Below are 12308 nucleotides of genomic sequence, written 5' to 3' on the forward strand. Positions count from 1 at the left end.
TTTAAAACTTTTACCTTTCAAAGTGAATGAGTGAAGAGGTTGGGAATGATATCAAGAGTTATCATGGTGACTTCCCCAGACGGGTAACTAACTGTCTGATGGTCAGGGGATTTTTTTCCACCCACTAGCCCATGATTCAGTAGGCTAAAGCTTGCCTGGTGAATAATGGTTAATGAGGGGAATCCTCCCAGGAGCTATCTCTGTTCTCTTTATATAATTTCCATTGTTCATTAGTGAGCAAACCTGAGAAGATTTCAGTTTTCTTAAGGATTGTATCAAGTGCAGTGACAATTTAATTTTAAATTTGAGTCATGGGACATGCAACTTACTCTTTCTACCACGTGGTGAGGGTAGGCACTGTGTGAATGACCTCCATCTGTCTCTTAGCTTCTTCCTCCTCTGTTCTCTCAACCCAACCATATCTCCTCACAGAGCTGAAGGTAGCAGGACCTGGCGTTCCTGTTCCTCTCTTAAGATATACCACCCTCCACCAGCCACTGTATGGTGCACATTCCTCAGGGTTCATCCAGTCAGGCTCTGGCTGCCCGTCACTAGGGATCTGTTCCTGGTGCTGCTTAGCTGCTAAGAGAAAGGAGCGCTGGTCCTTTTGACAGGGGAAGGAAGTTGTCTCTACTTCAACTCCACATCAACCTCTTTGGAATGAACTTTCTATGCAAGAAAGCAAACACCACTTATCTCTAGAAACATATTTTTTTTTTCTTCAAGCGACCTTGTTTGGTCTGTATGGGAACCACAGATTTTATAGTCTTGATGGTCACTACATCGTATGAAGTAATCACCTTAGTCTAGTTATCCAACAGGATTTTTGTTTCTTCTTTCCTCATGTGGACTCTTCAAACAACTGGTATTTGCTTTCCATTATTATTAGTAGCAGTATTAGTATTATTAGTAGTATTATCATTATCATCAGTATTATTATTATCATTATCATTATTTTTAGTAGTTTAATTGCTCTAGTGGTCAGAGTAGGGAGGCAGGTCAGCTACGTTGAGGTACAGGGAGCTCTGAGAGACTTTATCTATAGACAAGCTGCCTATTTCTGATGTGCCATAGGGAATGATTTTATTATCAAAGAATTTGAAAGAAAAACTGGCACCTTAGTGAAGGTTGCAAAATAAGCCCTTGGCAAAAGTGAAATAGAAAACCAGAAGACTGTCGATAAAGGAATGCTGAAGGTAAAACTTGGGAGCTACTGGCTTACCATGAGCCAAACTGTGAAGGTGAGGGCCAGAGAAGGAGTCGGGACACAAGATGGGAGAGGGATGCACGTGAGCTAATTCTGGTATGAGTCTGGAAGGTGCGGGTGGACAAAATCCATCACTCAGAAGTTAAATTCTATAATTAAGGCAGACGAGGAGAACGGGTGTGCTGACCTTATAGTTTCATCCCTGGAGGCCAAGGCAGTAAGATTGTGAATTAAGAGGCCAGCCTAGGCTACATAGCAAGACCTCATCCCTCACCACCCCCCACCCCCAACGTACATAGAAAATCAAGAGATAAAGGAAAGGCAGAGGGGAGGCAGAAATCAGTAGTCTTAGATGCTTATGGAACCATACCAGGAATGTTGACGAGAATGTTATTAGCTTATTGAAAAGAAGTGAGAAAAACTGGCCCCAATCCTGCCTCCCACATTCTCTTCCAAGACCATTTGGTTCTCTGCCAAGTTCTGGGTCATAAAAAGAGCCCAAGGCGCTCTGCACGGAGGAGAAACTGCAGCTGCGAGGAAGGGAGAAATCAGGACAGGATCAATAAGGTAAGACTGAGATCAAAACCATGGGAGATTTGTAGTAGGTTTTGCAAAGGAAAGCCTTAGGACCTACAGAGCACCCCCTCCCTTCTTATTTCTGAGAAATAAATTACTAGGCTGGTTTGTGATCACTGCTAACAGAAGTAAAGTGGATGGAAAAATCGTTGCTACTAACTCACATTGCCAATTGCTTCCCTTTGGGTGATCTTTAAAATTATTAATAAACTGCATGATGTAGACAGTGTTAGCCTTTGAATCCCCACTGCCACGAAATTTTACAAAGCAAGAAGGTAATCCAGCTTCCTCCTTTGTGCTCAGCAGCTGTTTGCAAGTGGTGTGAGTAAAAGGAAGATTACAGGAAAACTGAGAACAGAGCGCTTGTGGGGAAAAATAAGGAGTCAACGATCTAAATGGATAAACGTTAAAACACTCACCATTTGTGACGTTATTCACTCCAGAGACTTTCTTCTGAAGACTGCTGGTCCTTTATGCTCCTGGCAACTTTTTCCTTATACTTTCCTCTGCTTTACCTCTCTGTACATTCGTGGTTCTCAGCCTTCCTACTGCTGCGACCCTTATCGTGTTCTGGTGACCCCTCAACCATAAAATTATTTCACTGCTACCTCAGAACTGCAATGCTGCTACTGTTACAATATCGTGATGTAAATATCTGATATGCAGGATATCTGACATGCGACCCTGTGAAAGGGGTCTCAACCCACCGATTGAGAACCACTGCTCTAACTGCACGTATGTCGTTCAGATATTACAGAGCACAGCATGAAATACCCTATACTGTGCTCACGCAGGAGCCGGAGGCTGTATGTGGCTGTCTTCCCAATCTACACTTGTTTCCCCCTTGTGTCTACTTCCTCAAGTCACCCTGGCTGGCTACTGTGGTCCACCACTGGGTCCAGCATCCTGGAAAACTGTTTTTCACTTTTGTCTTTCACATCTTTGATGGTCCTCTTCCTATTTCCTCCTGGATGACACACAGCTCTGTGTTTCAAACGTCTCAGCATCCTCTGATTTCTCAGAGTTAGGGGCCCCTTAGCCTTGTCACACAGGAAGAGAGTCCCCTTAAACAGTTAAGCATACCGTGTAGCTTGTACTATTGCCCTCTTGGCTCAATTGTCACATTGTCTCCATTCTTCTCTGAGAGGTTCTGGGATCTCCTGTAAAAGAGTGAGCAGTAACTTCTGATGGCCTCTGGCACCTAAATGCTATTTCATTGGATCATTCCTAACAGTATACTTCCCATTGACCGAAAAAAATAATTCCATGGAGAGCTTAAACTATCGGGCGAGATAGTGTTGGAAGTAGATAAAAAGATGACAGATTAGGACAGTTAACTCCGGAGTCTGCCAAGGGTCACAAGAAAAGAGCTTTGTGGGCAGGAATATCAGGGGTATTTCTGGTATTGGGAGTATCAATTGTTAAAAAGTTATTAAATCATTGGAAGGAAACGCCACAAAGAAACAGTGCATGGAGAAAATAGATAAGTGCCTGGAAATATTTATGCTTAAGAAATCTGATAATATGCTTTTCATTTTGTGTTTTACAACATGAGTCTGACTTTGCCAAAATCAATGCATCTTTTATGTAACAGTTGACACTTTTGCAAACACTGAACATACAAGGTTGGGGGGACAGAATTCCCCCTTTGAACATCAATTTGCAGAAGGGACAGTTAGATACTGCACAATCAAATATGAACTACTCAAACAGTAGAAAGGAACCATAATTCTGTGGGGCAATGTAAAATGACGGTCGGGTCAAAGGCTTTGGGGTCATGGTAGGATCTCTCATCCCCCCATTTTCTTACCATTTCTCTGGTGTCAATGTCTGGGTGCAAAAGGAACATTTTTGTTTGTTTTATGGTGCTGTGACACAAACCCAAGGCTTTGGACACACTGGGTAAGCATGCTACCACTAAACTGTCTCTCCAGTCTGTGACAGCACTTCTAAGGAAACAATCCCTACAGGCAGGCAGACCTCAGGATGAGAGGAGACCAAAGAATGTGGGAAGTTGGGGGAACTTTCCCCTTGCTGATGCTGCCTCCTGGAAATACTGCTTTTGCCATTGGTAGGTTATACCCCTGAGAATTTTTTCCTTTAGGGGAAACACATGATTTAGTGCAATAGGAAAAAAAAAAGACCCACGGGTTTTAGTGGCAGCTTCAAATCCATTTATCTAGCTATCATTTATCAGCTATGTGAATCTGGATTTTATCCAACATTCCTGAGCCTTATCCCCCCCCCCTTGTGTGAAATGTGACACAAAACAAAACTATCAAATGAACACACATCATCAAAACCCTACTCAAGAGAAGGTCTGTGACTGGTTCTACAAGTTGGAAGTGACTTTCGGAGGCTACAGGTCGGATTCCATTTCTGTCCACTGAACGTTAGATAATCTTCCAGTTACTCTGTTCTTGCAACCTTGGTGACACAAATGTCACTGTCTCGATTTGGGATGCCAAGAAAGTGAGATTCAGAAAGGTTGTACCTATCATAATGAATTGTAAAGTTGATAAATTTCAGGTCAGGGATTAAAATCCAAGGCATTAAGAAACAACAACAAAAGACAAAGAAGTAAGCAAGCTTCTAAACCATTGTCATTAATGTCTTAAAGCCTCTCTGGGAAGAAGAATTTTTGATTCAAAATTCCTGTCACTTTCAAAGGTAAAATATTAGTGAGAAAACACTATAGTCATTCACCTCTTTGGCCAGGGCTGAGCCCACTGTTACCCTAATGAGAGGTTCCCACCAGCTACTGCCTGTTCTCTATTTCTTTTATGATTGCTGTTGCTATGAACGAGAGGGATCCACCCACAAACTTGGCTAGGTGTTTTACAATTTATGTCTAATTCCCTTCCATGTTGAACACCTCATAAATCAAATGATTTTTTAAAAATAAAATTCCTTAGAGTTCCTCTGAGAATGCAATAAAAAAAATCATCAGAAGAATGTTTTGCTCATTAATCCCACAGAGTCCTAATAGGGACTCAACATTCTGGGGAGGACTAACCGAACTTTCATTGCTATGTATGGCTATTCTGCTTGTCTTAACCACCATTAGCTTGCTGGCTTGTGAATGACAGATACTTAAGAAATAATACTTAGTCATGTTTTCCTTAGCTCACTTCTTTGTGTGCATGTGTTCGTGTGCACCTGTGTGTGTGCCTGTGCATGAGTGTGGGTGTGTTCGCATGTCGGTCACAGGACAACTCTGTAGAGTCTTTTCTCTCCTTCCACCTTTATTGTGGGTTCTGAGGATTGAACTGGGCTCCTTGGATTTGCATAGTAAGTGGTTTAACTAGCTGAGCTTTCTTGACAGCTCCCTACCCCTTTCCCCATTTAAAGAAAGTTTGGGGGTTTTGAGACAAGGTCTCATACTGTAACCCAGGCTAGCTGGGAACCCCTCAGGCTAGCCTTGAACTCACAACAATCCTCCACCTGCAGCCTCTCAAATGCTGGTATTACAGGCTTGAGCTACCGCACATGGTTCTTCTCCCCCTACCCTTACCTCAACCCCCATATCTCACAGCCAAACAGGACCTTCCTCAACCCAGAATGTGTTACTTTGGGTTTTCCCTCCCTGGGTGGTATCTTCTGTTATCCTCTGTGCATCTATTGTATACGACCCGTCCAGATTCACACCAATCATGTTCAAAAATATTTTGTAGCCAGGTGGGGTGGAGCCCTGGAGAGGCAGAGGCAGGCAGATCTCTGTGTGTCCTTCCCAGCTCTGTATATAAAGCAAGTTCCAGGCCAGTCACGACTCTCCACAGTGAAAGCCTGCCTGCCTTAAAACAAAAGCAAGTCCACGCTTCATCAGATCTCTACGTAACTTCTTATGTAATTGGCGAACTGAAATGCCAATGTGTGACAACAACAACAACAACAACAACAACAACAACAACAAAATACATAATCCCTGAATGGAGCTATAGATTATTTTTATTGAAGAAGGCACATTTTTTTCCCTCCTCTGACCTAAGAGTATGTTTTGTGAATACAAATGTAGCTATCATTATCTAGAAGACATTTAATATAATTAACTGGGTGCTTTAATTTTTTTTTTTGTATTCTTTTCTCATATATTACATCCCAACCACAGTTTCCCTTCCATCCCTTCCTCTCAGTCTTTCTCCCATCAGCACCTACCCTTTCCTCCAGACCCATTCCCTCTCCTCATCCCCTCAGAGAACAACAGGCTTCCCACAGACATCAATCGAACATCATTTGAAAAGCCATAATAAGAGTAGGCACATACCATTACATCGAGGCTGGGCAAAGGCAACCCAATAGGAAGAAAGGGGTCCCATAAGTATGCAAAAGAGTCAGGGACAGTCCTTGCACCCACTGTTAGGATTTCCACAGGAATGTGGTCAAGCGACTCAGCCATAACAGGCATGCAGAGGACCTGGGTCAGAGCCCTGCAGGTTCCCCGATCTCTGCAAGTTAAACTGGGTGTTCTTAACTGCAAGGAATAAAAAGAGCTGAAGAGAGTGTCGTGCCTCCGATGTGACATCAAGCTTGTGATCTGGACATTTGGCTATTATCTCTTTCATTATATCAAGTGGAAGGCGCCTTCTTGGTCCTTGGTATCAGACCCAAGAGAGCAGACTCAGACACAGAAGTATTAAAGCTATTAGAGTTCTGATACGACAGCGGGGAATCTCTTTGGTGTGATCTTTGAGAAGAGGGGTACTTAACAGTCCTTTCCATTCAGTAGTTTCGAATCAAACCTAGTTCTCACAGTCACTAGGTCAGGAAGACTCAGCCTGCTATCGGCCCCATTTAAAGTGCCGAGGCAGGGATCCAGCGGATGGCCCCGGCCGCATATTAAGTCTGCCCCAGAATGTCGGTGCATCTTCAGACCTCTGAAGAGTACTTCTGTTAACGTGTGATGCATAATCACTAGACCGTGGAGCAATCCAAGGTGTGGATTGATGCTTGGTTCGCTTAGCTCCATGGCTAGGAACTCTCATTAGCTATGCATGAAAAGCCCCTATGCCTTCAACTTCCAAACGTGTCATTGTCAGTTAATATTCAGTGCACGGCGCTGTTATTATTAATCTTACGAATGAGGAGACCAGCGTTCAACAGTCTTTGTAACTTAATGTTTTTACTTTAGCCCAATTTCTGGTAGCCAAAACGGAGACCATTAGGAATCCTATGCAAAAAACAATAAAAACAGGAAGTGGTGGGGGATGGGTAGCTGGAGATGCCACCAGCCTTACACAATTACATCGCTGAAGCCTGGCAGCGAAATGCCAGCATTGAGCTCTGGATTTTGGCCTTTGGCTGTGCCAGCTGGCTTGGGAACGTGTCATTGTGAAACGTGGAGCTTTTAACTGCCTGCTCTTCAACGTGAGCGTTTCTGTTGCCCTCCAATGTGGACATCGAAAACACACGAGAAACCCCACGAGAGCTGCACTGGGAGGGACTGTAGTCCTTGTACAAGGGAGAGCCTTGCTGTGCCATATGGATGGATTTAAATTAACTTTCTAAGATAGGTGACACAAAATAATATCTTAATTGGAAAATATTTTGTAGTTGCTTTGTCTTCTGAATGCCACTGCGGACTTAGAGTTTTATTATTGTTTTGGCTAGGTCATTTTAGTTAGCAATTCTTTTGAGTCAAATTGCCACAAATGACAAGTTGGTCTGCTTAATTTTTAAGTGCCCGATGTTGTAGTTTTCACTGGTCCAGACTTTGTATCCTGCCTCGTGCTTTTCCCTCAGCATTATCTTTTTAACACACAACTTTGTTATTTGTCCGAGTAGCAGAAGCTTTTTAATTCACATAGCTCATTAGAACTCCCCTAAATAAATGTACCTCTACTTATCTGTGACGGCTCGAATGGACGTGCGTGCTGCTCCCTGCTTAGAGTGTATGACCAGCTCTGAGCGTTGGTGAACGCATCTGTGCCTTGGTATTGAGTCCCTACTTCCCAGGCAAACTTGTGAGACAAAGATGTCATTTGTTGAGCGTTAGTGGGAAATGCCACATTGTTTCCGATAGAGGTTGTAGCAATCCACACTTCCACCAGCGATGCATGAAAATTCCAGATCTACACCAAACTTGTCAAGGCTTCTGGAATTTTCTCTCTCTCCCATCTTAGACATTCTGATACCTTGCCTGGAAACGCGTTCTGCCAGTCTGATGAAATGTCATTTATTTGAGTTTTTTTTTTTCTCCCCACTCCAGACTTGCATTAAACATATTTTAGGGGGAAAAAAAAAGGTCATCCCTATAATTAGCAGGCACTCCTCCTCTACGTCCTAGTTGCAAAGCAACGTTAATATGGGAAGGAAACGTTAGTAAAACAAGCAAATTCTCTGCTCTACCGCAGTAGCTTTTGTTTGTCTGTTTGTTTTTAAAGAGTTAATTTCACAGGGTTGGGGGTTGAGCACCAAGAACAATGAAGTTTTAGACTTTTGAAGGTAGTTACATTAAGAAAATTTAGTCAGGCTTTTGTTAAGCTATTACTAATTAATTATAATCTACCCCACTAATTTTCTCAGTTACAACCCTGTTGAAGTAGTAGACAATTTATGTAATAAATGATGTGTTTTGTTTAATTTATCACATTTCGTAAAACACATCACACAGAAGGTCCATATGTGACACCTAAGCACCTCAGGCTGACTGAGATTGTGTACAGCTAGCCAACCCTCTGCCTCACACCCCACCAAGGACAATTCTTACCTCTGGATGGGGGTCAGAGGCCTGAGAATAGCGAGCTTGGGCCCTGGGTTGGAGGGATGTTCTGTGTTTAGGAGCACTGGGATGAACTTGCAAGGACCTGGGTTGGGTTCCCAGCACCCACATGACAACTCACAACGGACTCTAACTTCAGTCCCAGGTGATCTGATGCCCTTTTCCGGCTTCTGCAGGCATGCATGGATGGACGTAAGTCATAGGCACTTTGCCCACGCAGTGCACACAAAACCCTCATACACAAATGATAAATAAATATTCCTTAAAGGTTCAGGCAAAGCAAACTTTTGAAACTTGTTTTCAGTTAACCAGCAAGCACTCTACTAAACAGTAGGTGACCTCCTCTCTGTGAAACAAACACACACATTTACATAAGAATTACAAACAGATCACTTTTATTTTGAGATAATGTTTTGTTCTGTGACCCAGACTGGCCTGGAACTCACTGTGTAACCCAGGCTAGCCTTGAACTTGTGGCAGTCCTCTTGCCTCAGCCTCCTGAGGACTAAGGTTACAGGTGTGAACTAACCTGCTTGACTTGAAAACATAGATGTGTGTGTGTGTGTGTGTGTGTGTGTAGTGTATGTATGTATGTGTGTGTTGTGTATGTGTTTGTGTATGTATGTGTGTGTATGTGTGTTGTATGTGTGTATGTGTGTGAATGTGTGTATATGTATATGTATGTGTGTATGTGTGCATATGTGTATGTGTGTATGTGTGTGTGTATGTGTATGTCTGTGTATGTTTATGTATATATGTGTGTATGTGTGTGTGGTGTGTGTATGTGTGTGGTTTGTGTATGTGTGTGTGTTTGTATGTGTATGTGTTTATGTGTGTGCATGTGTGTATGTATGCATGTGTATGTATGTGTGTGTTTGTATGTGTATGTATATGTATGTGTGTAATGTGTGTGTGTATGTGTATGTATGTGTGTGTGTGCATGTGTTTATAATTAAATGGAGTTGGCACATTTCCATGACTGTAATCTTGCTATTGTATCTATTGCTTTGAGCTTTCCTCTTTGGGTCTTAAATGTTAAAGTCTAGAACCTTCTTTCCTCATTTCTAAAAACACATGCTTCACTCTTTCCGAAGCTCCCCCTTGTTAGTCCTGGATGGTTTTAAGGTTGCCTTTAAACGCAGTCTACAGGTGCATAGGGTCTACTCTAGGAGCTTCTTGGAGTATCCTGTGCGCCAAGAATGGAGTTGGGGATACTGGCTCTGAATATAAACCTGTCGTGTGTGGGGGAGAACAAACTTCCTTTCAGTGTTTTGTGTATCTGAGCAACTCCTCCAGCTCAAACGAGCCTGCTCCTTTACAGGGGTAGTAATTTAAAGAGACGGTGTGCTTTCCTTTGAGGCTGAACCCACGAATCCAGAGCACCACAGTCTGGAAAAACCTTGTGCTTCCCTTAAAAATAAACAGCGAACCAGGTGACGAAAGCCAGGGCTTTGCCAGCAACACTACCCTGGCTCTGCTCCGGATTTGTGCACACTGCGGAAGCCATCTGAAGTTTTGGGATCTAGGTACTGTTTTCACGCTCATACTAGCCAGCGCGTTCTCATCCTCACTTAAGCAATCTATTTTGATTGAATCGCTGCCAGCTGCAGTCCTCCTCAGACCTGGCAGAATATCCCCGTGGTAAATTAGGCAAGAACCAGAAATAATTTGTCATGCATGCATATAATATTTTGTCTTCACAAATGAGCAGAGCGATACATTTTGAGGTCACCATTCCTTATTCTTGCAAACTGTTTTCCTTTGTGGGTCTTTGGTATAAACATTTTAGACAGCAAGCCACACCGGCTCTAAAGGGAGCTGAAGGAAAACAGGTTGGATTTCTGGTAAGCTGACTGATTCAAAAGCCTGGCTATGGTCTGGCACTTTTCCCCTTGAATATTCCTGAGCTAAGCCTTTGCATACACGGAGCTTTCTCCTACCTGTCCTCTGCTGCCTTCCACACAACGTAGTGCCGAGCATTCCGTGACTGAGCCTTGAGCGCGTGCCTACAACCTGCCTCTTCCACCCTCCTACGTTTTCCAAACTATAAGGAAACAAATAAGATTCCGTTCCCTCCCATCATGCAACAGAGCAAGCAGATGAGCAGAGTCTTCCCAGAGACAGGCTCACCGTAGTCAGTTACTCAGTCCCACACACAAGACAAGAATGGCCAAAACAAACCCCTCCCTGACGGACATCCGGTAATTTCCCTCACATTTCCTTTCTTCTCTGCTGTTGTTCAGCATGTTAAAGAAACACCAGGAGAATGGGAGCATGATATCCACAATAACTGTCCTGTGAGCTGAAACCCCAGAGCCCTGCTCCCCGGCCCAGCAGACCCCAGCTCACCACGTCACATGCCTTACCAGTAAAGTAAGGTGTTTGGGGCCATCCCTGCAGTCTCAGGAGGGCTTCCTAGATGCCCGAGGTACTTCATTGACTAACTGGTGTTAGCTTTAAGATCCTGGGGCTTGGGCTGGGATTTAGCTCAGTGGTAGAGCGCTACCTAGGAAGGCAAGGCCCTGGGTTCGGGTCCCCAGCTCCGAAAAAAAAAAAAAAAAAAAAAAAAAAAAAAAAAAAAGATCCTGGGGCTAATGTAAGACATAACCATCCACCCAGAAGGCTGCTCTAAACTTTGGTTTTGTTCGAGCCCACAGCTTTTCTCTCTTTGGGAGCTGATATTATAATCTCTCTCTCTCTCTCTCTCTCTCTCTCTCTCTCTCTCTCTCTCTCTCTTTTTTACATGTTCATCAGTTTCACGAGTAAATACCTCAAGATGCAGAGTGCTTCCTTCCACCTCCGCTCCTGCTTGAGACACTTTGGTATCTTTGGATCTGAGAACTGACCTCTTTAGAAAGTTCTGAAAGGTTCTCCGCCATCATACTGTTGGACCCCAAAGGGAGCCCCCCACTCAAGTCTCGGGAGAGACGCGCACCCAGTAGGACACAGAGACCGACCTGCTGCAATCACACGAGGAAGTTTTATTGTAAGCAAGATGATATGAGAGCTCAGGCCAGCATGCTGGGGTCGAGACTCATACACCACACAGGGAGTAGAGGAGTTCGACCCCGACCTGAATTTTCACAGAGCTTATAAAGGAAAAACCACAAACCAGGGGGGGAGCAAGAGGGAGGGAGGAGGAAATTCCAAGACCATAAACAGCCCATACAGCTAGATCATATGCTAGTCATGTGCAACACCAGGCAACACACCTAGGGCTTTGTGACATTCTACAGGGTCATTAGAGCATTGTGGCCGTAGGCTATGGGTCATTGTGGGTGTTCCAGAAAACTTTTCATGCAAGAATGTTCCGGGAACCATTGTACAGCAGGGGAGGGTGAAAAGTTCAAGCTCTTACAGACCCCACTTCTTCTTTTGGGGTAGTTAGGTGTTTATTATTAATTTTTAATTCTTCATTCCCCACTTTTTCTTTTTATCGCCTAATCCTAGAGCCACTGTTCATCCCATTGTAGCTCTTGGTACTGTTGTCGCAGGACCAGTACCTGAACAGCACTCACTTTTTTTTTTATAAAAGCCACCAGCCTATTGAGTATACATGGCCCAAAGTAAGTAGAAGCATGAGAATTATAATGGGCCCAACTAAAGTAGAGAGGAGAGTGGTTGACCATGGGGACTTATTAAACCAACTTTTAAACCATCCCTGATGCTTCTCTGTCTGCCTTTTGTCTAACCTTTTTTTCTAAGTTTATTCATGGAGTCTTTAATTACTCCTGAATGGCAGTTCTGAATTCTCTATAAGCCTTGTATTGTAACAGCAGATGTCCTTGTGCTGCCCTTGCAGCACCT

General features: G+C 43.5%; 1 protein-coding gene across 2 annotated transcripts in view; it reads left to right on the forward strand.

Moving 5' to 3' along the window:
• The first annotated feature begins 1694 nt into the window (after positions 1-1694).
• The window catches only part of Il33 (interleukin 33), a 38480-nt gene continuing 27866 nt past the window's right edge, over positions 1695-12308 (forward strand). Inside the window, exons 1-2 of one of the 2 annotated variants that reach the window (XM_032891792.1) lie at positions 1727-1774; positions 10745-10929. The gene's annotated coding sequence lies outside the window, so the exon portion shown is untranslated. Of the gene's footprint in view, positions 1775-10744; positions 10930-12308 lie in introns of both variants that reach the window. The other variant, XM_032891793.1, reaches the window with a different exon arrangement.

Source organism: Rattus rattus, chromosome 2 (genome assembly GCF_011064425.1).
Source record: "Rattus rattus isolate New Zealand chromosome 2, Rrattus_CSIRO_v1, whole genome shotgun sequence".
NCBI lineage: Eukaryota > Metazoa > Chordata > Mammalia > Rodentia > Muridae > Rattus > Rattus rattus.